Genomic DNA, 27649 nt, shown 5'->3' with positions numbered 1-27649 from the left:
AATGTGGGGTAAAGTCTCAACAGCTTGCTTATTACAAATATTTTAAAATTCAAAGTAGGCTGAAGGAGTGATGAATTTATCAGATGCATTCTGGAGAGGCACAACTTGTTTGAGACATCGATTGGTAGAAGAGGAGCCCAAGGACAGAACTTAAAATGAAGACCAATCAATGTGTGGGTTATGTAGCATAGACAGAGGTGGCCAAGGATGAGGTGACTGGAGTCTTTGGGATAACAAGGAATGAGATGAACTTGGAATGAAGGACCCCCTATTAAGAAGTTCACTGAAAGATTTTGCTCCACCAGGAATTCTATTTCTATCCACAGCTGTAAGATAAATTGGAGAAGACATTGGTGGTCATTCCGAGTTGTTCGCTCGCTAGCTACTTTAGGCAGCAATGCAAACGCAAAGCCACCGCCCTCTGGGAGTGTATCTTAGCATAGCAGAATTGCTAACGAAAGATTAGCAATTCTGCTATTAAGTATTTCCTTGCAGTTTCTGAGTAGCTCCAGACCTACTCCTAAATTGCGATCACCTCAGTCCGTTTAGTTCCTGGTTTGACGTCACAAACACGCCCAGCGTCCGGCCAGCCACTCCCCTGGTTTCTCCAGCCACTCCTGCGTTTTCTGCTGGCGCGCCTGCGTTTTTTTAGCACTCTCCCGGAAAACGCTCAGTTACCACCCAGAAACACCCACTTCCTGTCAATCATTCTCCGATCAACAGAGCGACTGAAAAGCTTTGTTCGCCCGTGAGTAAAATAGCATAGTTTTGTGTAAAATTGCTTAGCGCGTGCGCCCTGCTGTGCATACGCATGCGCAGAACTGCCGGATTTTAGCCTATTAGCAATTCTGCTAAAAATAGCAGCGAGCGAACAACTCGGAATGACCACCATAGATGTTAAGGATAATGCAAAGTTTTTTCTCAGCATGATTGAAATTTTATCTAAAGTCGACCAGGGCTGGTAAATACCCAGACCCTGAAAAGTATTTTAGAGTCACAGATATGTGAGGAGAGTGGAAGGATAGTCTTATGCTGACCTCCCCGCCATCATCTAGGAATAGTTGTTTCCCGATTTCTTAGAGCATGACCCCAACAGACTGGAACCATGGAGGAAAACTCCAGGCTGGCAGCAATGGATGTAAACTGCACATGTGGGTAAAACAACAGTCTGGAGGGCAGCACAAGACAGCGCTGGACCCAGTAACAGGGTCCTGGGATCCGGCATGTGACAATTAGGCAGATGTTAAAATAAACTCAATGGAAAGTTGGCATGATGAAACATATTTTGTAACATCTCATTAATAATAATTTGGATACAAGGTAGAAAGTGCTAACAATTTATACATTTTATATAATAATAATTTCATGCAGTATTGGTGTCATGGACTAATGTAAATTCTTCTACTTGTGTACCCTAGGTACAGTACATTAAGGCTACAGTACAACAAAGAAGGATGTTTTAGAAAAAAAAAACATCACTATCATATGTACCGTATGTTTTAGAAGAGTATTCAAATCAGCAGTAATAACAGCAACTAAAAAGGTGTGTTCTGATTAGAGATGTGCGACTGACCATTGTTGCTGGTTTTGCTAATTCATCATCTGGTTTTGGTTATGCCTAAACGCAGTGACTGGTTATGGTTTTGTATTTTATTTAATTTTTTTCAGAAAATTACACAAAAAGCTAAAATCACATACTTTGGGCCTTTTTTGTTCCTACAGTACTATTAACCTCAATAATATTAATTTCCAGTCACTTCCATTCAATTTGGAACACCTCATAGCTCACAATATTGTTTTCATCCAGTTTAGGACAAAGGCTGCAGCGAGCTGGCTGGTTACTAAGTGACAGAGCATTAGCACAAACACACAGCAGTTTATAGCACATCTATTATTATTATTATTATTATTATTACGGGATCAGTACGAAATCCCGCCGAACGGGATCCCGGCGGTCAGAATCCAGACCGGCACAATCCTGACAGGGGCAACGCAGCCCATTGCGGGCTCGCTGCGCTCGCCACGCTCATCACACTAATTTATTCTCCCTCTATGGGTGTCGTGGACAACCACAGAGGGAGAATATGTCGGGATTGTGCCGGTCGGGATTCCGGTGTCAGTATTCCAACCTCCAGGATTCCATCTTGACCGCATCCCATTATTATTACATTTTATTTATAAGGCGCCACAAGTGTTCCGCAGCGCCGTACAAAGGACAGTACAGGGAGACAAAACTTAGCATTACAGTAAATAAATAACAGAAATAGAGTACTGGTAACAAAGAGCACCACAAATCTCAAAACATAATACAGCTAAGATGTAAGTAGCGAAGGAAGCAATCACCGTACTACTTGGGGCTGGCGGCCGTAGATAGAGAGGAGCCTTTACCAGCAGGAGAAAAAATGGGTAAAGGTGGTTGCTGACTAGGAGATAGCTGCAAGTGAAATGTATCGAGAAGAGGGCTTTGACAACAAGAGAAAAGAGGGCCCTGCTCTGAAGAGCTAACAATCTAGTGGGAAGGGGTGACAGATAGATGACATGAGGTGCAAGCTAGCGGAGGTAGCCTGATGGCAGTATGTAAGCAAAGCAGAGATGTTGAAGGCATGAGGCAGGGGAATGGAGGAGCAGCCTCAGGACTAGGTTATGCATCGGAAGGGTATGCTTTGATGAATAGGTGGGGTTTTAGTGCCCGGTTGAAGCTTTGCAAGTTCAGGGAGAGTCTAATGGAGCGGGGGAGCGTGTTCCACTGGAGGGGTGCAGCACGGGTACATCTATGAAATATTGCCACACAGCAGTGACATAAATGAAAAGTGATGCAAGATGGAATTATCCTTAGGCTCTACCACCCACACTTATTTTGGATATTAAAAAGTACATGCACAGTTTAACAAACCAAGCACTTCAGTGACAAGGACTGCAACTTTTGTGGCTGAAGTGCTTGGTGTGTTTGGGCCCCACAAAACAATTTTTTGGAAGTACTACCCATATCACTAAGGAGGAGGCCGATGATGATGGTGAAAATTAATTATAATCTTGTAAAATAAATTTCATGAACTCGCCACAAATGACTTTACATGGAGGAGGTGCCTAGATGGCTAAAGTCCCTACCTCTACTAACTTTGGCCTCACAAATGGAGCAGATGCCTTCACAAATGTTTTCAGGATTTGAGTAAAGATAATTCCACACCAAAGAGGTGGCTTTTTTGGTCTTATACCCAGTCATCACAATGGCTTTCTTTCTATCACAGGTAAGAACTGCAGCCACTGGAGGCTGACATACACAAACAACATCATCCACATCCTCATCCTCAGTGTCAGATAGTGGTAGTACACACATATCTCCCTCATTCTGTTCCACTTCCACACAAGCAGTCTCCATTTCTATAATACCATCATCGTCATCTTTACTTGTACTGCTCCCCATATGTGCAGATGGCGCAGAAATGTTGGAATGAGGTATAAGATGCTTCTTTATTAAGACAGTGGGGTAAATTTACTAACATTCGTAATTTTCGGAAAAAGGTCAAAGTTCAATCACGAATGACATCGAAAGTGTAAAACTGCAACTTTTTGAATTTATTACGCCTAATTTACTAAGCTGTCGTATTCGGATTTTTCATTTGTTCCGATGTCGATGTCATTCGTGTTTTTTCCCCATTTTTTACGGCAGTGATTAGCAAAACACTGCCGACTTTATCACAATGAATCTCGGCTGGATCAGTGTGATCCGTGCTGGGGTTCATTTTTTTTTTTTTTTTAAATAAACACTGTAAAACTTAAAAAAAAATTGTGTGGGGTCCCCCCTCCTAAGCATAACCAGCCTCGGGCTCTTTGAGCCGATCCTGGTTGCAGAAATATGGGGGGAAAAATGACATGGGTTCCCCCATATTTAAGCAACCAGCATCGGGCTCTGCGCCTGGTCCTGGTTCCAAAAATACGGGGGACAAAAAGAGTAGGGGTCCCCCGTATTTTTAAAACCAGCACCGGGCTCCACTAGCTGGACAGATAATGCCACAGCCGGGGGTCACTTTTATATAGTGCCCTGCGGCCGTGGCATCAAAAATCCAACTAGTCACCCCTGGCCGGGGTACCCTGGGGGAGTGGGGACCCCTTCAATCAAGGGGTCCCCCCCCCAGCCACCCAAGGGCCAGGGGTGAAGCCCGAGGCTGTCCCCCCCATCCAATTGGCTGCGGATGGGGGGCTGATAGCCTTTTGTGAAAATGAAAAGATATTGTTTTTAGTAGCAGTACTACAAGGCCCAGCAAGCCTCCCCGCATGCTGGTACTTGGAGAACCACAAGTACCAGCATGCGGCGGAAAAACGGGCCCGCTGGTACCTGTAGTAGTACTACTACTAAAAAAATACCCAAAAAAAGACAATACACACACACCTTGAAAGTAAAGTTTTATTACATACATCCACACAAACATACATACATACTTACCTTATGTTCACACGAGGGTCTGTCCTCTTCTCCAGTAGAATCCATGGGGTACCTGTTGAATAAATTCTACTCACCAGATCCAGGGTCCCAGGCTCCTCGTAGCATCCATTTGTAATCCACGTACTTGAATAAAATAAAAAAACGGAGAGCCGAGCCACGCACTGAAAGGGGACCCATGTTTGCACATGGGCCCCCTTTCCCCGAATGCCAGAAACCCACTCTGGCTGATGTCTAAGTGGGTTTCTTCAGCCAATCAGGGAGCGCCACGTTGTAGCACCCTCCTGATCGGCTGTGTGCTCCTGTACTGTCTGACAGGCGGCACACGGCAGTGTTACAATGTAGCGCCTATGCGCTCCATTGTAACCAATGGTGGGAACTTTCTGCTCAGCGGTGAGGTCACTTTCGGTCAACCGCAGGGCAGAAAGTTCCCACCATTGGTTACAATGGAGCGCATAGGCGCTACATTGTAACACTGCCGTGTGCCGCCTGTCAGACAGTACAGGAGCACACAGCCGATCAGGAGGGTGCTACAACGTGGCGCTCCCTGATTGGCTGAAGAAACCCACTTAGACATCAGTCAGAGTGGGTTTCTGGCATTCGGGGAAAGGGGGCCCATGTGCAAACATGGGTCCCCTTTCAGTGCGTGGCTCGGCTCTCCGTTTTTTTATTTTATTCAAGTACGTGGATTACAAATGGATGCTACGAGGAGCATGGGACCCTGGATCTGGTGAGTAGAATTTATTCAACAGGTACCCCATGGATTCTACTGGAGAAGAGGACAGACCCTCGTGTGAACATAAGGTAAGTATGTATGTATGTTTGTGTGGATGTATGTAATAAAACTTTACTTTCAAGGTGTGTGTGTATTGTCTTTTTTTGGGTATTTTTTTAGTAGTAGTACTACAGGTACCAGCGGGCCCGTTTTTCCGCCGCATGCTGGTACTTGTGGTTCTCCAAGTACCAGCATGCGGGGGAGGCTTGCTGGGCCTTGTAGTACTGCTACTAAAAACAATATCTTTTCATTTTCACAAAAGGCTATCAGCCCCCCATCCGCAGCCAATTGGATGGGGGGGACAGCCTCGGGCTTCACCCCTGGCCCTTGGGTGGCTGGGGGGGGACCCCTTGATTGAAGGGGTCCCCACTCCCCCAGGGTACCCCGGCCAGGGGTGACTAGTTGGATTTTTGATGCCACGGCCGCAGGGCACTATATAAAAGTGACCCCCGGCTGTGGCATTATCTGTCCAGCTAGTGGAGCCCGGTGCTGGTTTTAAAAATACGGGGGACCCCTACTCTTTTTGTCCCCCGTATTTTTGGAACCAGGACCAGGCGCAGAGCCCGATGCTGGTTGCTTAAATATGGGGGAACCCCTGTCAATTTTTTCCCCATATTTCTGCAACCAGGATCGGCTCAAAGAGCCCGAGGCTGGTTATGCTTAGGAGGGGGGACCCCACGCAATTTTTTTTAAGAAAATAACCACTTTCCCACCCCTTCCCACTGATATACATGCACGGATCTCATGGATCCCTGCATGCCTATACAATCACGGATTAAAAAAGCAGGTCTGTTTTTTTTTAGCACTTTTTTACGAGTTGTAATTTTTCACGGCAGTGTTTGTTTTTTTTTGCTTTGCACTTCTTAGTAAATTACCGAGATTCATACTTAAACAGCCGCGTTTTGACCGATGGTGTATTCATTCGTATTTTTTTTGTTGGACTTCCAAAAAATTACGTATGCCCTCATCACTGCCGTGATTATTGCTTAGTAAATTACCGAGATGACACTTTGATGAAAAAATGGCATCTCGGTCAAAATCGGGACCTTAGTAAATTTACCCCAGTGTGAGAAATGTCAGACTCACACATAGCTTATGGGGAACCCCTAGACTCTCCTCAGCATATGTGACAGTTCTGAACACAGTTTGTTCTACTGCCTTAGTGATTTACATTTTTTTTATATCTCTTTTAGACTGCGACTGAAAAGGTCTTGCATCATCATGAGATGATTCCTTCCAATAAGGTTTTACGAAAACATTATAGATAGGTCATTACCTTTACCATTATGGATCCAGCACAGTATGACATTGTAAAGTTAAAATGAGAGAAGAATAAAGTCCATCTGGACTGTAAAGAGCCATCAGCTTCAAGAACCAGTGGCAGTTTGGGTTTTGGATGTACCAATAATGGCGTTGATGAAAGAAGAGTCTTAAGTTTCTTGACTCTAAAGTGACATTTCAAAAAGAAATCCCTTTTTAGTGGTCTTCAGTTATTTGCATGCCTCACAAAATTCGACCCGGTTAACATGAGAATGTTGACATTGTTGAATTGTCAACATGCAGCCTGTCTACATGCTCAGTATGTAAGCAGTGACCATGGCAACATTCATCATGTCTACCCGGATGATATGTTAACCTGATGAATTGTTGACAAACCAACCCTAGTGGTTTAGTGGGTCTTTATCTACTCCTGGCAGCAGCTGGGTCCCGGCGGCCATGTGGCAGTCATATCCAGCGCAGAGCTATGATTTTCTGGTGTTCCAGTGAGTATTTCTTCCTTAACCCATCCCTAACTATCTCCCTAGTGTCTAATCTAACTCTCCCCCTCTCCCCCAGCCTAGCCCTAACCTCCACCTACAACCTAATCCTGTCAGCATCCTGAAACTGTCAACATATCACATGACAACATTTCTGAAGTCGGAACTGTGAACCTGTTCACAGTTTAAAGATGTTGACCTGGTGTCTGTTGATAGTTTGAAAACATTTGTAGACATTGTGGTGTCGACCTTCTGAATGTCGATATGGTTACTGTCGACCATTCGACCGTATAATGTATGCTGGCATAATGAGGGTTTTCAGAGCCCAGGGCAAGATTAAAAATGGCACCCTCACAATGTGGAACCTCTGAAGAAATGTATCCTTTAAGGCAGACGGCGCCTTCAGTTGGTATTCACTATTAATGTAGGAGATCACATCATCCAGAAGATGCCTGTTTGTATAGGAATATTAACAAGGTCAGAGTCATACAACAGCAGATCAACCAGACTAACATCCTGCCCCCTGTGTCACATCCTGCGCACTGCGTCTCTCAGCACACCATCTCCCCTTGCGGCTCTTAGCCACACCATCATCTTCCCTTCGTGTCCTCTGCCAGTCACACCATCACCTACCCCGCTGACTACTCTCGGTACACCAACCTCTTACTCCACAATCGTCTCTCAGCACACCATCACCTCCCCCTGCAACATCTCTCAGCACACCATCACTTTACCCCACCATCATCTCTCAGCACACCATCGCCTACCCCTGCAACATCTATCAGCACATCATCACCTCCCCCTTTGTTGTCTCTCAGCACAAGATCATCAACCCCTTGCTTCAAATCTCAGCAGCCCATTAACGACCACTTGCGTCATCTTTCAGCACACCATGACCTTTACCTGCAACATCTCATAGTACCCCATCACCTCCCCCTGTGACATCTCTCAGCAGACCATCACCTACCCACTGCATTTTCTCTCAGCACACCATGACATTCTATGTCTCTCAGTATCCCCCCTTCATTGTATGTCTATGTGTATCCCCCCCTTCATTCTGTGTCTCTCAGTGTGTCTTCCCCCCTTCATTCTATGTCTCCCAGTGTCCCCCCCCCACTTCATTCTATGTCTCTCAGTGTGTATACCGCCCTCATTCTATGTCTCTCATTTTGTCCCCACCTTCATTATGTCTCTGAGTGTGTCTCCCCCACCTTAATTCTATGTCTCTCAGTGTGCACCCCCCCCCCTCATTCTGTCTCTCTGTGTGTCTCTCCTATCCCTTCTATGTCTCTCTGTGTGTCTCCCCCCCTTCTATGTCTCTCTGTGTGTCTCTCCCCCCTTCTATGTCTCTCTCCCTCCCTCCTCTATGTCTCTCAGTATGTCTCACTCCTTCCTCAATGTCTCTGTGTGTCTCTCTCTACCCCCTCTATGTCACTCAGTGTGTCTCACTCCCTCCCTTTATGTCTCTCAGTGTGTCTCTCTTTACCCCCTCTATGCCACTCAGTGTGTCTCACTCCCTCCCTCTATGACTCTGTGTGTCACCCCCCATGTCTCTTAGACTGTCTCCCCCTTCTATGTCTCTCAGTGTGCCTCTCCCCCTTCTTTGTGTCTCATTGTCTCTCTATCCCCTCTATGTCTCTCAGTGTGTCTACCCCCCCCCCCCCCCGTGTCTCTCAGTGTGTCTCGCTCTCCCGCCTTTATAACAGGGAGCCGGAGGGGTGAGATGGCATGCAGCAACCTGATCAGACAGGGAGCGTGACACTTTGCGGTCCTGCTCCCGGCTCCGAGAGCTGGTATAGGGTGGGAGGATGGCTTTGTGGCAGCACGAATGGGGAGGGCGGGGAGGACTAGCAGAGCTCTGGTGGCAGAGGACGCAACGGTGGCACAGGGAGGTGAGTGGACCGTGCAGGTGGCGGTATGTGCCCTGCTCGCCCTGCACTTGTTACGTCTCTGACTGTATGTAACAAAGGACTGTTTCCCCACCATTCTCCCCATAGGACATAAGTGAGAGGAACCAAGCCCTATCCCCTAGGCACAAAATTATTGTCCCTCTCCTGTATCTCCAGTTCCAACCCTGCAGTGTTTCTCCATCCCCAATCTGTCTCTCCAATTCCAGCTCTGCAGGGTATCCCCATCCCCCACCTGTCTCTCCAGTTCGAGGACCCGCATCACTCCTGCTCATGTGGCTTCTCTGAATGCTGCTTCTATTTGCATTGCAGCATTTAAAGATGGACTTATCTACGGGGGGTTGCCCCCCCAGTGTTTAGGTACTAATTACTACAATCCAACAAAAAAATATACTTATATGGCATATGGTATAAACCAGGGATGGGGAACCTTTGGCCCTCCAGCTGTTGTTGAACTACACATCCCAGCATGCCCTGCAACAGTTTTAGAATGACCAAATTGCAAACCTGTTGCAGGGCATGCTGGTATGTGTAGTTCAACAACAGCTGGAGGGTGGAAGGTTCCCCTGGTATAAACAGTTGACTGAACCAAGTTAGATATGATGAAAGCATAAAATGAGTATATAAGTATATATTTGGGTACTTTTAAGCCACATTCTAAAAACGTGAGAAAAACAAACTGGAGACTTCCGGTGGGCAGGCCCAGCACAGCAGCCACATATTTTACTGTCCTTTGGGGTCCCCATTGCCCCCCAATTTTGGGCTGACACTAAGGACAGAGCACGGGTATAAGCCCAGGCAAGGCACCTATATCAGTGCCAGCTACCTGCTTACTGACTACCGGACCACTGCTGTGACATGGTGACCATCTTCCCGTGAGTCCTGGTGATAGCTGCTCTCCTGTGGGCATTGTGCTGGCCACTGCCTGCTGACCTGAATGGTGATTGCCAGAGGTGAGTTGGTGCTCTGCCATCCTCCTTGTTGTGGAGACTGGTGCTGCTCCTCCATACTTCACACACAAGGCCCCATCTTGGTCTGCTGCTTCACTGCAACTCTGCATGCATTCGTGAGACACAGGAAAGTTTCTTCAGCATTGCCTGCCGTAAAGCATACTGGAACCCTGCTTACCAGCATCTTTCTTAAAATATATATATTTCAGACTGCAGCCAGTTGTTCATTATAGATAATTGCCTGTAATGGAGAAATATGTGGCAAAAACCCCTAGGAGTCTTAGAAGCTCACAAGACAGCAAGAACAAAGAAAAAGCCTTCACTTCTGATATCTTTCTCTCCAGCGTCATCTGGAAGAGATTAATCTCTAGATGCCAACAAATATAGCTCGATGTATGTTTAAAGGGCTAAAGAAATCTCAGATATCATTTTGCCCCTGCTGGATAAAAAAACTGGCACCACTTACTGATGCGATTAACTCTGCTACTGCCCAAATTTTACAACACACTAAGCGACTGACAGAAGCAGAAGCTCGCATCTCTACACTAGAGGAGGATCTTGATGAGGCGAAATTGCTCTTGCAGTCCCAAGACACCACTTACAGCTTCACATGACAAGATTGAGGACTTGGAAAATCGCAGCCAAAGAAATAATTTACTCCGTATTGACCTCTCAGAATCAGTCAACCCAAAAAAGGTCCTCCAATTGGTGTCTAAATGGCTTCCTGAGTCCTTAGGCATATCACCTGCCTCCTCGCCCCTCCAATTGGAAAGAGTGCATCGCATTGGTCTAGATCGTCAATCCACCCAGCAACATCCTAGAGCAGTAATTTTCAAGCTACTGAATTACCTCAACATGGTCAAAATACTGGAAGCCTACAATAAATCCAACAATCTCTGTTATGAAGATTCTAAATTACTCCTGTTCCAGGACTTCTCCTTTTAAGTTTCATTAAGGAGCTGAGAATTTTCGCCTGTGTGCAAGGTACTATTCTCTAAAGACATCCATTTTGCTATCCTCTATCCAGCAAAGCTGCAAGTTATCCATGATGGTAAACCTTTTTACTTCAATTCTAGACAGCTGCACAGTACTTTCTTCGCTCACAGGACTACACCTCTCCTTGATCTGCAATGGCTGGCAATCACTGACCCTTAAGGGGAGTGATAAGTATTTTACTCTTGTGAATTTCCTTAGTCACATTTCTAATTTAACTTTCCTGATGATGTGCTTAGTTGCTGCATTGTTGATGTTATTGAATTTCCCTGTTGCATGTTTTTTTTGATGGTTATAAGGAGCATGCATACTTGCTTATTATTTATGCTATGTTGTCCACAATGTTTCTTCACCAATCTTATTTGGTATGTGTTTATATTGAGTAAAACCTCTGGGGTTGTCATCTTGAGTTCAGATTAAATGTATAAAATTTGTCAGGTTGCAATGTACTCATACTGTTGATATTTTCCTGCACACTGTGTTTATGTTACCTACTGGTCCTCATAATGTTAGGACACAGGAATAGACAGGCAGACTGGGAACTGTACATGGTAGAGCAACCGTGTGATGAGCTCACTACGTACAGGAACTAGACAGTATCACCACTATGTGTGTGATACTCCCTAGAGCCGGTGAGAAGGTATTCTGCTAATAACAGCTGCTCCTGTTCCCTTAGAGCAGTATGCACTTACTGGTCCTTGAAATTCCACCTGGGCTTAAACCTCTAGCAGTAGGGTCTTACACAATAGGCGAGGCCACACGGTAATTAACCTGGAGTATAGCAGCTGGCCAGGCAAGAGTTAATTGCAGACAGACTAGATACAGAAATGGTAACTGCAGACAGGCTTGACAAGATATGGTGACTAAAGACTGCAGTACTGGTTGTGCACTGGTTACAGGACAATGATAACTGAAGTAATAAGGTGTTTGTTGCAGGTGAACACAGCCAAGCGATGGTTAACTGCTGAAAAACAACCAGGTGCTGGGTGTGTTCTGTTATTGAAAACAGAGTGCTGACAGCATAAACCTAGTTGCAGAGAGACACAAAGGCAGAATGTACCAAGAACCAGAGCTGGCAAGGTATTTCTCAGAGACTTGACAGGAGCCTGGACATTGATCAGGATCAGTCACAAGAGTAACTGGAGGGCAACGGCAATACAAGGACACATAGCAGGAATGACAATGAATAAAAGGTATAGGGCAGAATTCAACAACGCATTGGTGCAGAATTGTCAGGGACAGCACACTGAGGACTGAGGTAGTATACAAGGCTATGGGAACACAATGGCAGGGCACCAGGACACAGGAATAGACAGGCAGACTGGGAACTGTACATGGTACAGCGACCATGTGACGAGCTCACTACGTACAAGAACTAGACAGTATCACCAGCAGGGAGTAACTGACCAGAATCCTAAATAAAAGGTAGACAGACCAATCACAGAAGTCATCAGGCTGAGTCAGGTAATGAGGAATTCCAAACAGGTGTACTGCTGCACGTAGCAGCCAGCATCCTAGTTGCTAGGAGACAGCCGGATTGCAGACAGGACAGAGTTACAGCGGATACTCATAACACATACATTTCTGATAATTATTTACTTCCGTTTTCCATTGCTTGCTTGCTGGGACAGGCTACTATAGCTAGGTATATGGCTTCACATTTCACAGTTTCCTCAGGTGATTGGTTGATGTCTACCTTAACTGATGTTCCTGCTATTATAACTAAATGTACCATTAAATTGGTATCCTGGAAATGTGGAAGGATTAAACACCCCAGTTAAAACAAAGAAAATATTGCTCAAGCTACTAGGGATGTCACAGCAACATACTTGGCCCTACTGGCTGATTCTTCAGATATGATTACTATATAAAGATGCCAAGGCTGTGTACAAGGCTCTTTGTACAGAACAGGCATAAATTAATCTAAATATCAGAAAAACAAATACTTTTGCTGGGGTAATCGTCCAGGGATATTATTAGCACATGTAGTGAGATCTTCCACAGCGATTTCCTCTATTCATACTAGACAGGAAATGCTCAGCAATTAGTAAGACATTCCTTATGTATTTTGAGTAGAGATGTGCGGCGGGCACTTTTCGTGTTTTGGTTTTGGTTCTGATTCCCCGCCAGTGTTTTGGTTTGGTTTTGCCAAAACCACCCTTCGTGTTTGGTTTTTGTTTTTGTTTTGGATCTGGATGAATTTTGAAAAAACCATAAAAACAGCTAAAAACACAAAATTTGGGGAGAATTTTGATCCTACGGTATTGTTAACCTCAATAATATTCATTTCCACTCATTTTCAGTCTATTCCGAACACCTCACCCCTCAAAAAATTGTTTTTAGTCCTAAAAGTTGCACCGAGGTTGCTGTATGACTAAGCTAAGCGACCCAATAGGGCGGCACAAACACCTGGCCCATCTAGGAGTGGCACTGCAGTTGCAGACAGGATGGCACTTTAAAAAACTAGGCCCCAAACAGCACATTATACAAAGAAGTAAAAGGTGCAATTAGGTAGCTGTATGGCTAAGCTAAGCGACAAGTGTGCGGCACAAACACCTGGCCCATCTAGGAGTGGCACTGAAGTGTCAGACAGGATGGCATTTTAAAAAACTAGGCCCCAAACTGCACATCATGCAAAGAAGAAAAAGAGGTGCAATGAGGTAGCTGTATGAATAAGCTAAGCAACACAAGTGTGCAGCACAAACAACATGGGATGTGCTGGAATTTGCCCAGATGTAATACACGCACAATATTGGTGGCACAGGAGAGCATAACCCTAAACCACACACACACATGGCAAAGCCTGTATAATTAATTTGGATAATAATAACCCTTTTATTTGGAGCTATTATAATAATATGCAGCACAGGCGAACGTACCCCTACACCACACAGGGCAAACCATGTAAAAATTATTTGGATAATAATATAAGTAATGTATATAACCCTTTTATTTGAAGTAAATAATATACAGCACAGGACACCACCACTGGACTTATGGCAGCACAAGACACCACCACTGGACGGATGCAGCACAAGACAGCACCACTGGACTGGACTTATACGGCAACACTCCTGGATTTATACGGCAGTACCCCTGGAGATGTACGGCAGTGTCAGACAGGATAGCACTTTAAAAAAATAGTCCCCAAACAGCATATGATGCAAAGAAGAAAAAGAGGTGCAAGATGGAATTGTCCTTGGGCCCTCCCACCCTCCCTTATGTTGTATAAACAGGTCATGCACACTTTAACAAACCAATCATTTCAGCGACAGGGTCTGCCACACGACTGTGGCTGAAATGACTTTGGTGGGTTTGGGCCCCCACCAAAAAAGAAGCAATCAATCTCTCCTTGCACAAACTGGCTCTGTAGAGGTAAGATGTCGCCCTCATCCTCCGATTCCTCACCCCTTTCACTGTGTACATCCTCCTCCTCATAAAGTATTAATTTGTCACCACTGGAATCCACCATTACAGGTCCCTGTGTACTTTCTGGAGGCAATTGCTGGTAAAGGTCTTCCCGGAGGAATTTATACTTCATTTTGATGAACATCATCTTCTCCACATTTTGTGTAAGTAACCTCCTACGCCGATCGCTGACAAGGTTTATTGGCTGCACTAAACACTCTTTCGGAGTACACACTGGATGGGGGCAACTTAGGTAAAATAAAGCCAGTTTGTGCAAGGGCATCCAAATTGCCTCTTTTTCCTGCCAGTATATGTACGGACTGTTTGACATGCCTACTTGGATGCTGTCACTCATATAATCCTCCACCATTCTTTCAATGGTGATAGAATCATATGCAGTGACAGTAGACATGTCAGTAATCGTTGGCAGGTCCTTCAGTCCGGACCAGATGTCAGCACTCACTCCTGACTGCCCTGCATCACCGCCAGCGGGTGGGCTCAGAAATCTTATGCAGAATTGTGTCTGCCAGAAAGAGAGATACAACGTATCGTAGCATGGTGGCCAAAATGTAGTGCTCTGATTTCAACAGATTGACCACCCTTGAATCCTGGCAAAGCGAATGAAGGGCTCTATCCATAAGTCCCACATACTTTGCGGAATCGCTCTGTCTTAGTTCCTCCTTCAATTTCACTAGCTGCTTCTGCAAAAGCCTGATGAGGGGAATGACCTGACTCAAGCTGGAAGTGTCTGAACTCACTTCACGTGTGGCAAGTTCGAAGGGTTTGAGAACCTTGCACAAGACGGAAATCATTCTCCACTTCACTTGAGTCAGGTACATTCCCCCTCCTTTCCCTATATCGTAGGTGGATGTATAGGGTTGAAAGGCCTTTTGCTGCTCCTATATCCTCTGAAGCATATAGAGTGTTGAATTCCACCTCGTTACCACCTCTTGCTTCAAGTGATGGCAGGGCAATGTCAGGCTTGTTTGATGGCGCTCCAGTCTTTGGCACGCAGTGGCTGAATGTCAAAAGTGTCCCGCAATTTTTCGGGCCACCGACAGCATCTCCTGCACGCCCCTGTCATTTTTCAATAAAATCTGCACCACCAAATTAATTGTATGTGCTGGAATTTGCCCAGAATTAATACACGCACAATATTGGTGGCTTTGTCCGATATCACAAATCCCCAGGAGAGTCTAATTGGGGTAAGCCATTGTGCAATGATGTCCCTCAGTTTCCGTAAGAGGTTGTCAGCGGTGTGCCTCTTACGGAAAGTGGTGATACATAGCATAGCCTGCCTAGGAACGAGTTGGCGTTTGCGAGATTCTGCTACTGGTGCCGCTGCTGTTGTTGCTGTCGGAGGCCATACATCTACCCAGTGGGATGTTAGTCATATAGTCCTTAGTCTGCCCAATTCCACTTGTCCACATGTCCATGGTTAAGTGGACAGTGGGTACAACTGCATTTTGTAGGACACTGAGGACACTTTTTTTCTGACGTCTCTGTACATTCTCGGTATCGCCTGCCTAGAGAAGTGGATCCTAGATGGGATTTGATACCGGGGACACAGTACCTCAAACAATTCTCTAAGTCCCACTGAATAATGACGGATACCAGACGCACGTCTAACACCAACATAGCTGTCAAGGCCTCAGTTATCCACTTTGCAACAGGATGACTACTGTCATATTTCATCTTCCTCACAAAGGACTGTTGGACAGTCAACTGCTTACTGGAAGTAGTACAAGTGGTCTTCCGACTTCCCCTCTGGGATGATGATCGACTCCCAGCAGCAACAACCGCAGCAGCAGCAACAGCAGGCGTACCACTCAAGGATCCTCCGGAGGAATCCAGGTTAGGAGAGAACTTCTCAGTCTTGCCAGTGACATGGCCTGCAGGACTACTGATGTTCCTGACTGATGAGGAAGTTGACGTTGAGGGAGTTGGTTCTGTGGCTTGCAGGAGCTTGGGTAAAAGAGGAAGAAGGGATTTAGGTGTCAGTGGACTGCTTACGCTCTTACCCAAAGTTTCACAACTTGACACTGACTTCTGATGAATGTGCTGCAGGTGACCTATAAGGGAGGATGTTCCTAGGTGGTTAACATCCTTACCCCTACTTATTACAGATTGACAGAGGAAACACACGGCTTGACACCTGTTGTCCGGATTTGTGGAGAAATAATTCCACACCGAAGAGGTGGCTTTTTTGGTATTTTGCCCAGGCATCACAATGGACTTCTTCATCCCACGGACAACAGGTGTCTCCCCCAGTGCCTCATTTAAACAAACCACATCACCATCAGAATCCTCCTCGTCAATTTCCTCCTCAGCGCCAGCAACACCCATATCCTCCTCCTGGTGTACTTAAACAGTGATATCTACAATTTGAATATCAGAAACTGGACTGTGGGTGCTCCTTCCAGCACTTGCAGGGGGCGTGCAAATGGTGGAAGGAGACACCTCTTCACATTAGAGATGTGCACCGGAAATTTTTGGGGTTTTGTGTTTTGGTTTTGGATTCGGTTCCGCGGCAGTGTTTTGGATTCGGACGCGTTTTGGCAATACCTCCCTGAATTTTTTTTGTCAGATTCGGGTGTGTTTTGGATTCGGGTGTTTTGTTTTCAAAAACCCTCAAAAACAGCTTAAATCATAGAATTTTGATCCTATAGTATTATTAACCTCAATAACCATAATTTCCACTCATTTCCAGTCTATTCTGAACAACTCACACCTCACAATATTATTTTTAGTCCTAAAATCTGCACAGAGGTCACTGGATGACTAAGCTAAGTGACCTAAGTGGCCGGCACAAACACCTGGCCCATCTAGGAGTGACACTGCAGTGGCAGACAGGATGGCACTTATAAAAATTGGCCCCAAACATCACATGATGCAAAGATAAATAAATAAAAAAAGAGGTGCAAGATGGAATTGTCCTTGGGCCCTCCCACCCACCCTTATGTTATATAAACAGGACATGCACACTTTAACAAACCCATCATTTCAGCGACAGGGTCTGCCACACGACTGTGGCTGAAATGACGGGTTGGTTTGGGCCCCTACCAAAAAAAGAAGCAATCAATCTCTCCTTGCTCAAACTGGCTCTACAGAGGCAAGATATCGACCTCATCATCATCCTCCGATTCCTCACCCTTTTCACTGTGTACATCCCCCTCCTCACAGAGTATTAATTCATCCCCACTGGAATCCACCATCTTAGGTCCCTGTGTACTTTCTGGAGGCAATTGCTGGTGAATGTCTCCACGGAGGAATTGATTATAATTAATTTTGATGAACATCATCCTCTCCACATTTTGTGGAAGTAACCTTGTACGCCGATTGCTGACAAGGTGAGCGGCTGCACTAAACACTCTTTTGGAGTACACACTGGAGGGGGGCAACTTAGGTAAAATAAAGCCAGTTTGTGCAAGGGCCTCCAAATTGCCTCTTTTTCCTGCCAGTATGGACTGTCTGACGTGCCTACTTGGATGCGGTCACTCATATAATCCTCCACCATTCTTTCAATGGTGACAGAATCATATGCAGTGACAATAGACGACATGTCAGTAATCGTTGGCAGATCCTTCAGTCCGGACCAGATGTCAGTTTTCGCTCCTGACTGCCCTGCATCACCGCCAGCGGGTGGTTTTGGAAATCTGATCCTTTTCCTGGCAGCTCCAGTGGCGGGAGAAAATGAAGGAGGAGCTGTTGGCGGGTCACGTTCCACTTGACTTGACAAGTTTCTCACCAGCAGGTCTTTGAACATGTGCAGACTTGTGTCTGCAGGAAAGAGAGGTACAATGTAGGCTTTAAACCTAGGATCGAGCACGGTGGCCAAAATGTAGTGCTCTGATTTCAACAGATTGACCACCCGTCAATCCTGGTTAAGCAAATGAAGGGCTCCATCCACAAGTCCCACGTGCCTAGCGGAATCGCTCAGTTTTAGTTTCTCCTTCAATCTCTCCAGCAGCTTATGCAAAAGCCTGATGAGGGGAATGACCTGACTCAGGCTGGCAGTGTCTGAACTCACTTCATGTGCGGCAAGTTCAAAGGGTTGCAGAACCTTGCACAATGTTGAAATCATTCTCCACTGCGCTTGAGTCAGGTGCATTCCCCCTCCTTTGTCTATATCGTAGACAGATGTATAGGCTTGAATGGCCTTTTGCTGCTCCTTCATCCTCTGAAGCATATAGAGGGTTGAATTCCACCCCGTTACCACCTCTTGCTTCAGCTGATGGCGGAGCAGGGTCTGGAGTGTTTGCTGGTGCTCCAGTCTTCGGCGCGCGGGGGCTGAATGCCGAAAAGTGGCCCGCAATTCTTCGGGCCACCGACAGCATCTCTTGAATGCCCCTATCATTGTTTAAAAAATTCTGCACCACCAAATTCAATGTATGTGCAAAACATGGGACGTGCTGGAATTTGCCCACATGTAATGCACGCACAATATTGGTGGTGTTGTCCGAAGTCACAAATCCCCAGGAGAGTCAAATTGGGGTATGCCAATCTGCAATGATGATCCTCAGTTTCCGTAAGAGGTTGTCAGCTGTGTGCCTCTTATGGAAAGTGGTGATACAAAGCATAGCCTGCCTAGGAACGAGTTGGCATTTGCGAGATGCTGCTACTGGTGCCGCTGCTGCTGTTCTTGCTGCGGGAGGCAATACATCTACCCAGTGGGCTGTCACAGTCATATAGTCCTGAGTCTGCCCTGCTCCACTTGTCCACATGTCCGTGGTTAAGTGGACATTGGGTACAACTGCATTTTTTAGGACACTGGTGACTCTTTTTCTGACGTCTGTGTACATTCTCGGTATCGCCTGCCTAGAGAAGTGGAACCTAGATGGTATTTGGTACCGGGGGCACACTACCTCAAGAAATTCTCTAAGTCGCTGTGAACTAACGCCGGATACCGGACGCACGTCTAACACCAACACAGCTGCCAAGGCCTGAGTTATCTGCTTTGCAACAGGATGACTGCTGTGATATTTCATCTTCCTCGCAAAGGACTGTTGGACAGTCAATTGCTTACTGGACGCAGTACAAGTGGTCTTCCGACTTCCCCTCTGGGATGATGATCGACTCCCAGCAGCAACAACAGCAGCGCCAGCAGCAGTAGACGTTACACTCAAGGATCCATCGGAGGAATCCCAGTCAGGAGAGGACTCGTCAGACTTGCCAGTGACATGGCCTGCAGGACTATTGGCTTTCCTGTGTAAGGAGGAAATTGACACTGAGGGAGTTGGTGGTGTGGTTTGCAGGAGCTTGGGTACAAAAGGAAGGGATTTAGGTGTCAGTGGACTGCTTCCACTGTCACTCAAAGTTTTTGAACTTGTCAATGACTTCTGATGAATGCGCTCCAGGTGACGTATAAGGTAGGATGTTCCTAGGTGGTTAACGTCCTTACCCCTACTTATTACAGCTTGACAAAGGCAACACACGGCTTGACACCAGTTGTCCGCATTTCTGTTGAAATAATTCCACACTGAAGAGGTGATGTTTTTGGTAATTTTGACCAGGCATGTCAATGTCCTTATTCATCCCACGGACAACAGGTGTCTCCCCGGCAGAGCCGGCCCTAACTAATATGATGCCCTAGGCAAGATTTTGGCTGGTGCCCCCTAGCACCCCCGCTGGTTCTGCCTCTGACCTTGCACCTCTTTTCCAGCACCATCACCCCTCACCCATAGCAGTCCTTGTACCCCCTATATTTTACATAGGAACAGTTCACACATTTGACGCACAGCCCAAAAAGGGGTGTGTTTTTGCTGGCAAGGGGCATGGCCACACAATAGTAACCCCAATTCCAATCACGCCACACAGTACTGCAACTTTATTCACATTTTATCTTGCGATAATGTCCATAATTCATATTACATCCTACGGTAGTATCACTTTACCTTATAAACGTTACTCCTCACAGTAGAGCCCCTTATTCACATTACATCCCACTGAATTGCTCCTTATTCACATTACACCACACCTTATTGCTCTTTATTCACATTAGACGACACAGTAGTGCCCTTTCTATATGCAACGCCACATAGTAGAGCACCTTATACACATAATGCCACACATTAGTAATGCATTTATACACAATTCCACACAGTAATGCTCCTTACACATATGAGACCAGTGGCGTAACTACTGCCCCCGCAGTCCTCGCGGTGGCTTGGGGGCGAGGGGCTGCGGGGGCGCCACTGACTTTGCACAGATTGACATGCGGACGAGCGTCCGCATGTCAATCTGAGGTCTCCTTCCCTCCGCTGCTGTAAGGAGGGACACGGAGCGCACATCGCGCGCCTCTCCTGTGTCCCTCCCTGGCTCTCCCCCGGCCTGTCTAATAAAGGAAGTGCCGTTCGTGAGCTCTGATTGGCTCACGAACTGGCACTTCCTTTATTAGACCGGCAGGAGAGCCAGGAGGGACACAGGAGAGGCGCGCTATGCGCTCCGTGTCCCTCCAACACAAAGGAGCGGGGGGTGGGAGCAGGCACTGTGGGGGAATATCTGGCACTGGGGGCATATACCTGGCGCTGTGGGGGAATATCTGGCACTGGGGGCATATACCTGGCACTGTGGGGGAAGATCTGGCACTGGGGGCATATACCTGGCACTGTGGGGGATGATCTGGCACTGGGGGCATATACCTGGCACTGGGGGCATATACCTGGCACTGGGGGCATATACCTGGCACTGTGGGGGAATATTTGGCACTGGGGGGAGCAGGCACTGAGGGGGCATATGTGGCACTGTGGGGGAATATCTTGCACTGCGGGCATATACCTGGCACTGTGGGGCATATACCTGGCACTGTGGGGGAAGATCTGGCACTGGGGGCATATACCTGGCACTGTGGGGGAATATTTGGCACTGGGGGGAGCAGGCACTGAGGGGGCATATGTGGCACTGTGGGGGAATATCTGGCACTGGGGGCAAATACCTGGCACTGTGGGGGAATATCTGGCACTGGGGGCAGCAGGCACTGAGGGGGCATATGTGGCACTGTGGGGGAGTATTTGGCACTGGGGGGAGCAGGCACTGAGGGGGCATATGTGGCACTGGGGGGGTATATGTGGCACTGGGGGCATGTACCTGGCACTGTGGGGGAATATCTGGCACTGGGGGCATATATCTGGCACTGGGGGCATATGTGGCACTGGGAGCATGGCCCTAGCAACAAGCACTACCCCCTAGCAACGAGCATGACACCCAGTGCATGAAACCCCTGGCAACAAGCATGACACCCAGTGCATGAAACCCCTGGCAACGAGCATGACACCCAGTGCATGAAACCCCTGGCAACGAGCATGACACCCTGAGCATGACAACCCCTGGCACTGTGCATGGAACCAAGAGTATGAAACCGCTGGCAACGAGCATGACACCCAGTGCATGAAACCTCTGGCAACGAGCATGACACCCTGAGCATGAAAACCCCTGGCACCGTGCATGGAACCAAGAGCATGAAACCCCTGGCAACGAGCAGGTAATTTAAAAGTTATTAGAAGCCTTACTGTAGAACTTAATGTGTAATGGGCATTACGGTGTGTGGCATAATGTATCACGGACATTGCGGTGTGTGTCATAATGTGTCAGGCATTATGGTGTGTTGTATACTATATCACGGGCATTGTGGTATGTGGTATAATGTCTCAGGATCATTGTGGTGTGTGTCATACTGTGTCACAGACATTGTATGTGCTATAATGTATCAGGGGCATTGCATTGTGTAGCATAATGTATAACGGGCATTGCGATTCCTGTCATAATGTGTCACAGGCATTACGGTGTGTGGCATCAGTGGCGTAACTACTGCCCCCGCAGTCCTCGCGGTGGCTTGGGGGCGAGGGGCTGCGGGGGCGCCACTGATTTACAGCAGACTGACATGCGGACGAGCGTCCGCATGTCAGTCTGCAGTCTCCTTCCCTCCGCCGCTTGTTGGAGGGACACGGAGGGCACACAGCACGCCTCCCTGTGTCCCTCCTGCTGCATCATCTCCGGCGGCCACGGGTCTAATAGGGGGAAGTGCCGTCCGTGAGCTCTAATTGGCTCACGAACCGGCACTTCCCCCTAATAGACCCACGGCCGCCGGAGATGATGCAGCAGGAGGGACACAGGAGAGGCGAGCTGTGCCCTCCGTGTCCCTCCAAAAAGCGATGGCGGGTGGGTGGGGGGTAAATATCTGGCACTGGGGGCATATATGGCACTGGGGGGGGGGGAGGAATATCTGGCACTGGGGCATTTCTGGCACTGGGGGGAATATCTGGCACTGGGGGCATATCTGGCACTGGGGGAATATCTGGCACTGGGGGGGGGGATATCTGGCACTGGGGCATATATGGCACTGGGGGAGAATATCTGGCACTGGGGGCATATATGGCACTGGGGGGGTATCTGGCACTGGGGGCATATATGGCACGGGGGGCATATCTGGCACTGGGGGGGAATATCTGGCACTGGGGGGGGATATCTGACACTGGGGGGAATATCTGGCACTGGGGGGGGATATCTGGCACTGGGGCATATATGGCACTGGGGGGGGATATCTGGCACTGGGGGCATATATGGCACTGGGGGGAATATCTGGCACTGGGGGCATATATGGCACTGGGGGGGATATCTGGCACTGGGGGCATATATGGCACGGGGGGAATATCTGGCACTGGGGGGGAATATCTGGCACTGGGGGCACATATGGCACGGGGGAATATCTGGCACTGGGGGGGAATATCTGGCACTGGGGGCATATATGGCACTGGGGGCATATTTGGCACTGGGGGGGAATATATGGCACTGGGGGCATATCTGGCACTGGGGGCATATGTGGCACTGGGGGGGAATATCTGGCACTGGGGGCATATGTGGCACTGGGGGGGTATATGTGTACCTGGCACATGGGGGGGGGGAACTATATTTGGCACTGGGGCATGTAAGTACCTGGCACCGTGGGGGAATATCTGGCACTGGGGACATATGTGGCACTGGGAGCACAGCCCTAGCAACAAGGACTACCTCCTAGCAACGAGCATGACACCCAGTGCATGAAACACCTGGCAACGAGCATGACACCCAGTGCATGAAACACCTGGCAACGAGCATGACACCCAGTGCATGAAACACCTGGCAACGAGCATGACACCCAGTGCATGAAACCCCTGGCAACGAGCATGACACCCTGAGCATGAAAACCCCTGGCACCGTGCATGGAACCAAGAGCATGAAACCCCTGGCAACGAGCATGACACCGAGTGCATGAAACCCCTGACAACGAGCAGGTAATTGAAAAGTAATTAGAAGCCTTACTGTAGGACTTAATGTGTAATGGGCATTACGGTGTGTGGCATAATGTATCACGGACATTGCGGTGTGTGTCATAATGTGTCACAGGCATTACGGTGTATGGTATACTATATCGCGGGCATTGTGATATGTGGTATAATGTCTCAGGGTCATTGCAGTGTGTGGCATAATGTATCACGGACATTGCGGTGTGTGTCATAATTTGTCAGGCATTACGGTGTGTGGTATACTATATCACGGGCATTGTGGTATGTGGTATAATGTCTCAGGGTCATTGCAGTGTGGCATAATACATAACGGGCATTGCGATGTGTGGCATAGGGTATAACGGGCAGGGCATTGCGGTATGTGTCACAGGCATTACGGTGTATGGTATACTATATCACGGGCATTGTGGTATAATGTCTCAAGGTCATTGCAGTGTGTGGCATAATGTGTCACAGGCATTGTATGTGCTATAATGTATCGGACATTGCAGTGTGTGGCATAATGTATCACGGACATTGCGGTGTGTGTCATAATGTGTCACAGACATTGTATGTGCTATAATGTATCGGGCATTGCAGTGTGTAGCATAATGTATAACGGGCATTGCGATTCCTGTCATAATGTGTCACAGGCATTACGGTGTGTGGCATAATGTGTCACAGACATTACGGTGTGTGGCATAATGTGTCGGGGGCATTACAGTGTGTGCATATTGTGTCGTGCATTATTGTGTGCGGCATAATGTCTAAGGGCCATTGCAGTATGTGGCATAATGTATACTGGGCATTACTATAAGGAGGAAAAATGACAAATAATGTAAGGGGCATGAATCAGGATTATTTTTCTTTCCTGTGGTGGCCAACGTATGGGCGTGTAGGTTGCAAAACTGGGGTATAAGGTAGTCTTTTCCTGCAATGCCACGCCCCTTTATGTGAAACCACGCCCACTCCAACAAAACCACGCCCCTTTTTTGGCGCGCCCCCCGACGGGGCGCGCATATTTATCCCTTTCTTGCTCCCAATTATGGAGCATGAAGGGGGGGGGGGCGCCGAAGAATTTTTTGGCTTGGGGGAGAAAAATTTCTAGTTACGCCACTGTGTGGCATAATGTGTCGGGGGCATTACAGTGTGTGCATATTGTGTCATGTGCATTATTGTGTGTGGCATAATAGCTAAGGCCATTGCAGTATGTGGAATAATGTATACTGGGCATTACTATAAGGAGGAAAAATGACAAATAACGTAAGGGGCATGAATCAGGATTATTTTTCTTTCCTGTGGTGGCTAACGTCTGGGCGTGCAGGTTGCAAAACTGGGGTATAAGGTAGTCTTTTCCTGCAATACCACGCCCCTTTACACGAAGCCACGCCCATTTCAACGAAGCCACACCCCTTTTTGGCGGCGCGCGCGTATTTGTCCCCTTACTAGTGCCAATTATGGGGGGTAAGGGGGGTAAGGGGGGGGGGGGGGTGCCGAAGGATTTTTTGGCTTGGGGGAGAAAAATTTCTAGTTACGCCACTGTATGGGACACATTAATGTCCTTATAAACATAATGTGCCTTACACATTATGACAACCTTTATAAATGCCCTTTTACACATAATGTCCCTTACACATATGGCGCACATTATTAATGCCATTATACACATAATGACACACATAGTGCCCGCTACACATTTGCTGCACATTATTAGTGCCCCTATACACATAATGACACACATACAGTAGTACTCTGTTACACATATGCCGCACATTACTAATGCCCTTATACACATGACACACATAGTGGCCCTTTACACATATGTTGCACATTATTAATGCATTTTTACATGACACACATAATGCTCCTTACACATATTCCGAACACTACTGCACAACCAACCCACTCATATGCACACAGCACTCACACTGCCACTAACACTGTGACCTCTGCCTCTGCTTAGATACAGATGTGTCCTCACAAATCTTGCATCAATGCTAATGTCGGGCACCTTTTTTTTTTATGAAAATGCATCTTATTTGCATTGCTATGTGGCTAGGATGCACAAGCAGCTTCTGGTGATTAAACTGATATGCAGCATGCCTATATACTGTGTGAGACTGTGGCTGTATCTGCATATAAAATGCTACATACAGCATATAGGCATGCCGCATATCATTTTAATCAGCAGAAGCTACTGATGCCCCTAGGCATATCAAATGCCCTAAGCAATTGCCTAGTTTGCCTATGCTTATGGCCGGCTCTGCTCCCCGGGTGCCTGACTTAAACAAATCACCTCACCATCAGAATCCTCCTTGTCAATTTCCTCCTCAGCACCAGCAACACCCATATCCTCACCCTGGTGTACTTTAACAGTGACATCTTCAATTTTGACTATCAGGAACTGGACTGTGGGTGCTCCTTCCAGCACTTGCAGGGGGCGTGCAAATGGTGGAAGGAGCCACCTCTTCCCATCCAGTGTTGGGAAGGTCAGGCATCGCAACCAACACAATTGGACTCTCCTTGGGGATTTGTGATTTAGAAGAATGCACAGTTCTTTGCTGGGCTTTTGCCAGCTTAACTCTTTTCATTTTTCTAGTGGATGAGTGCTTCCATCCTCATGTGAAACTGAACCACTAGCCATGAACGCAGGCCAGGGCCTCAGCCGTTCCATGCCACTCGGTGTCGTAAATGGCACATTGGCAGGTTTACGCTTCTCAGACACTTTTAATTTAGATTTTTGGGTCATCATTTTACGGAACTTTTGCTTTTTGGATTTTACACGCTCTTTACTATGACATTGGGCATCGGCCTTGGCAGACAACGTTGATGGCATTGAATCGTCTCTGCCATGACTAGTGGCAGCAGCTTCAGCACTAGGTGGAAGTGAATCTTGATCTTTCCCTATTTTACCCTCCACATTTTTGTTCTCCTCCATTTTTTAATGTGTGGAATTATATGCCAGTAATATTATTATATCAATAGCAATGGCCTACTGTACTGTACTACTATATACTGCTCACAACAATGCAGCACAGATATGGATACTTGCAGTGACACAGAGCTGCAAGATACAGCAATGGACTACTGTACTGTACAACTATATACTGTTGGTCACCAAAATTCTGCACTGTACTACTATATACTGCTCACAACAATGCAGCACAGATATGGATACTTGAAGTGACATGGAGCTGCAAGATACAGCAATGGACTACTGCACTGTACAACTATATATATACTGGTGGTCCCTAAAATGCTGCACTGTACTACTATACTGCTCACAAACAATGCAGCACAGATATGGATACTTGAAGTGACACGGAGCTGCAAGATACAGCAATGGCCTACTGTACTGTACTACTATATATATACTGGTGGTCCTCAAAATGCTGCACTGCACTACTATACTGCTCACAAACAATGCAGCACAGATATGGATACTTGAAGTGACACGGAGCTGCAAGATACAGCAATGGCCTACTGTACTGTACTACTATATATATACTGGTGGTCCCCAAAATGCTGCACTGTACTACTATACTGCTCACAAACAATGCAGCACAGATATGGATACTTGAGGTGACACGGAGCTGCAAGATACAGCAATGGCCTACTGTACTGTACTACTATATATATACTGGTGGTCCTCAAAACGCTGCACTGTACTACTATACTGCTCACAAACAATGCAGCACAGATATGGATACTTGAAGTGACACAGAGCTGCAAGATACAGCAATGGCCTACTGTACTGTACTACTATATATATACTGGTGGTCTCCAAAATGCGGCACTGTACTACTATACTGCTCACAAACAATGCAGCACAGATATGGATACTTGAAGTGACATGGAGCTGCAAGATACAGCAATGGCCTACTGTACTGTACTACTATACTGGTGGTCACCAAAATGCTGCACTGTACTACTATATATAATATATATAGTATATATTGGTCACACAACAATGCAGCAGATATTGAGCACTGATGCTCAGGATACTGTCTAGAACTGAGTCTGACACGGAGCTGCAAGATGCAGCAATGGCTTACTGTACTGTACTACTATAATTATATACTGGTGGTCCCCACAATGCAGCACACTGAGCACAGATATTTGCAGCACACTGAGCACAGATATTTGCAGCACACTGAG

This window comes from Pseudophryne corroboree, chromosome 1 (assembly GCF_028390025.1).
Source record: "Pseudophryne corroboree isolate aPseCor3 chromosome 1, aPseCor3.hap2, whole genome shotgun sequence".
Classification (NCBI taxonomy): domain Eukaryota; kingdom Metazoa; phylum Chordata; class Amphibia; order Anura; family Myobatrachidae; genus Pseudophryne; species Pseudophryne corroboree.
This window is presented reverse-complemented; position numbering follows the sequence as displayed.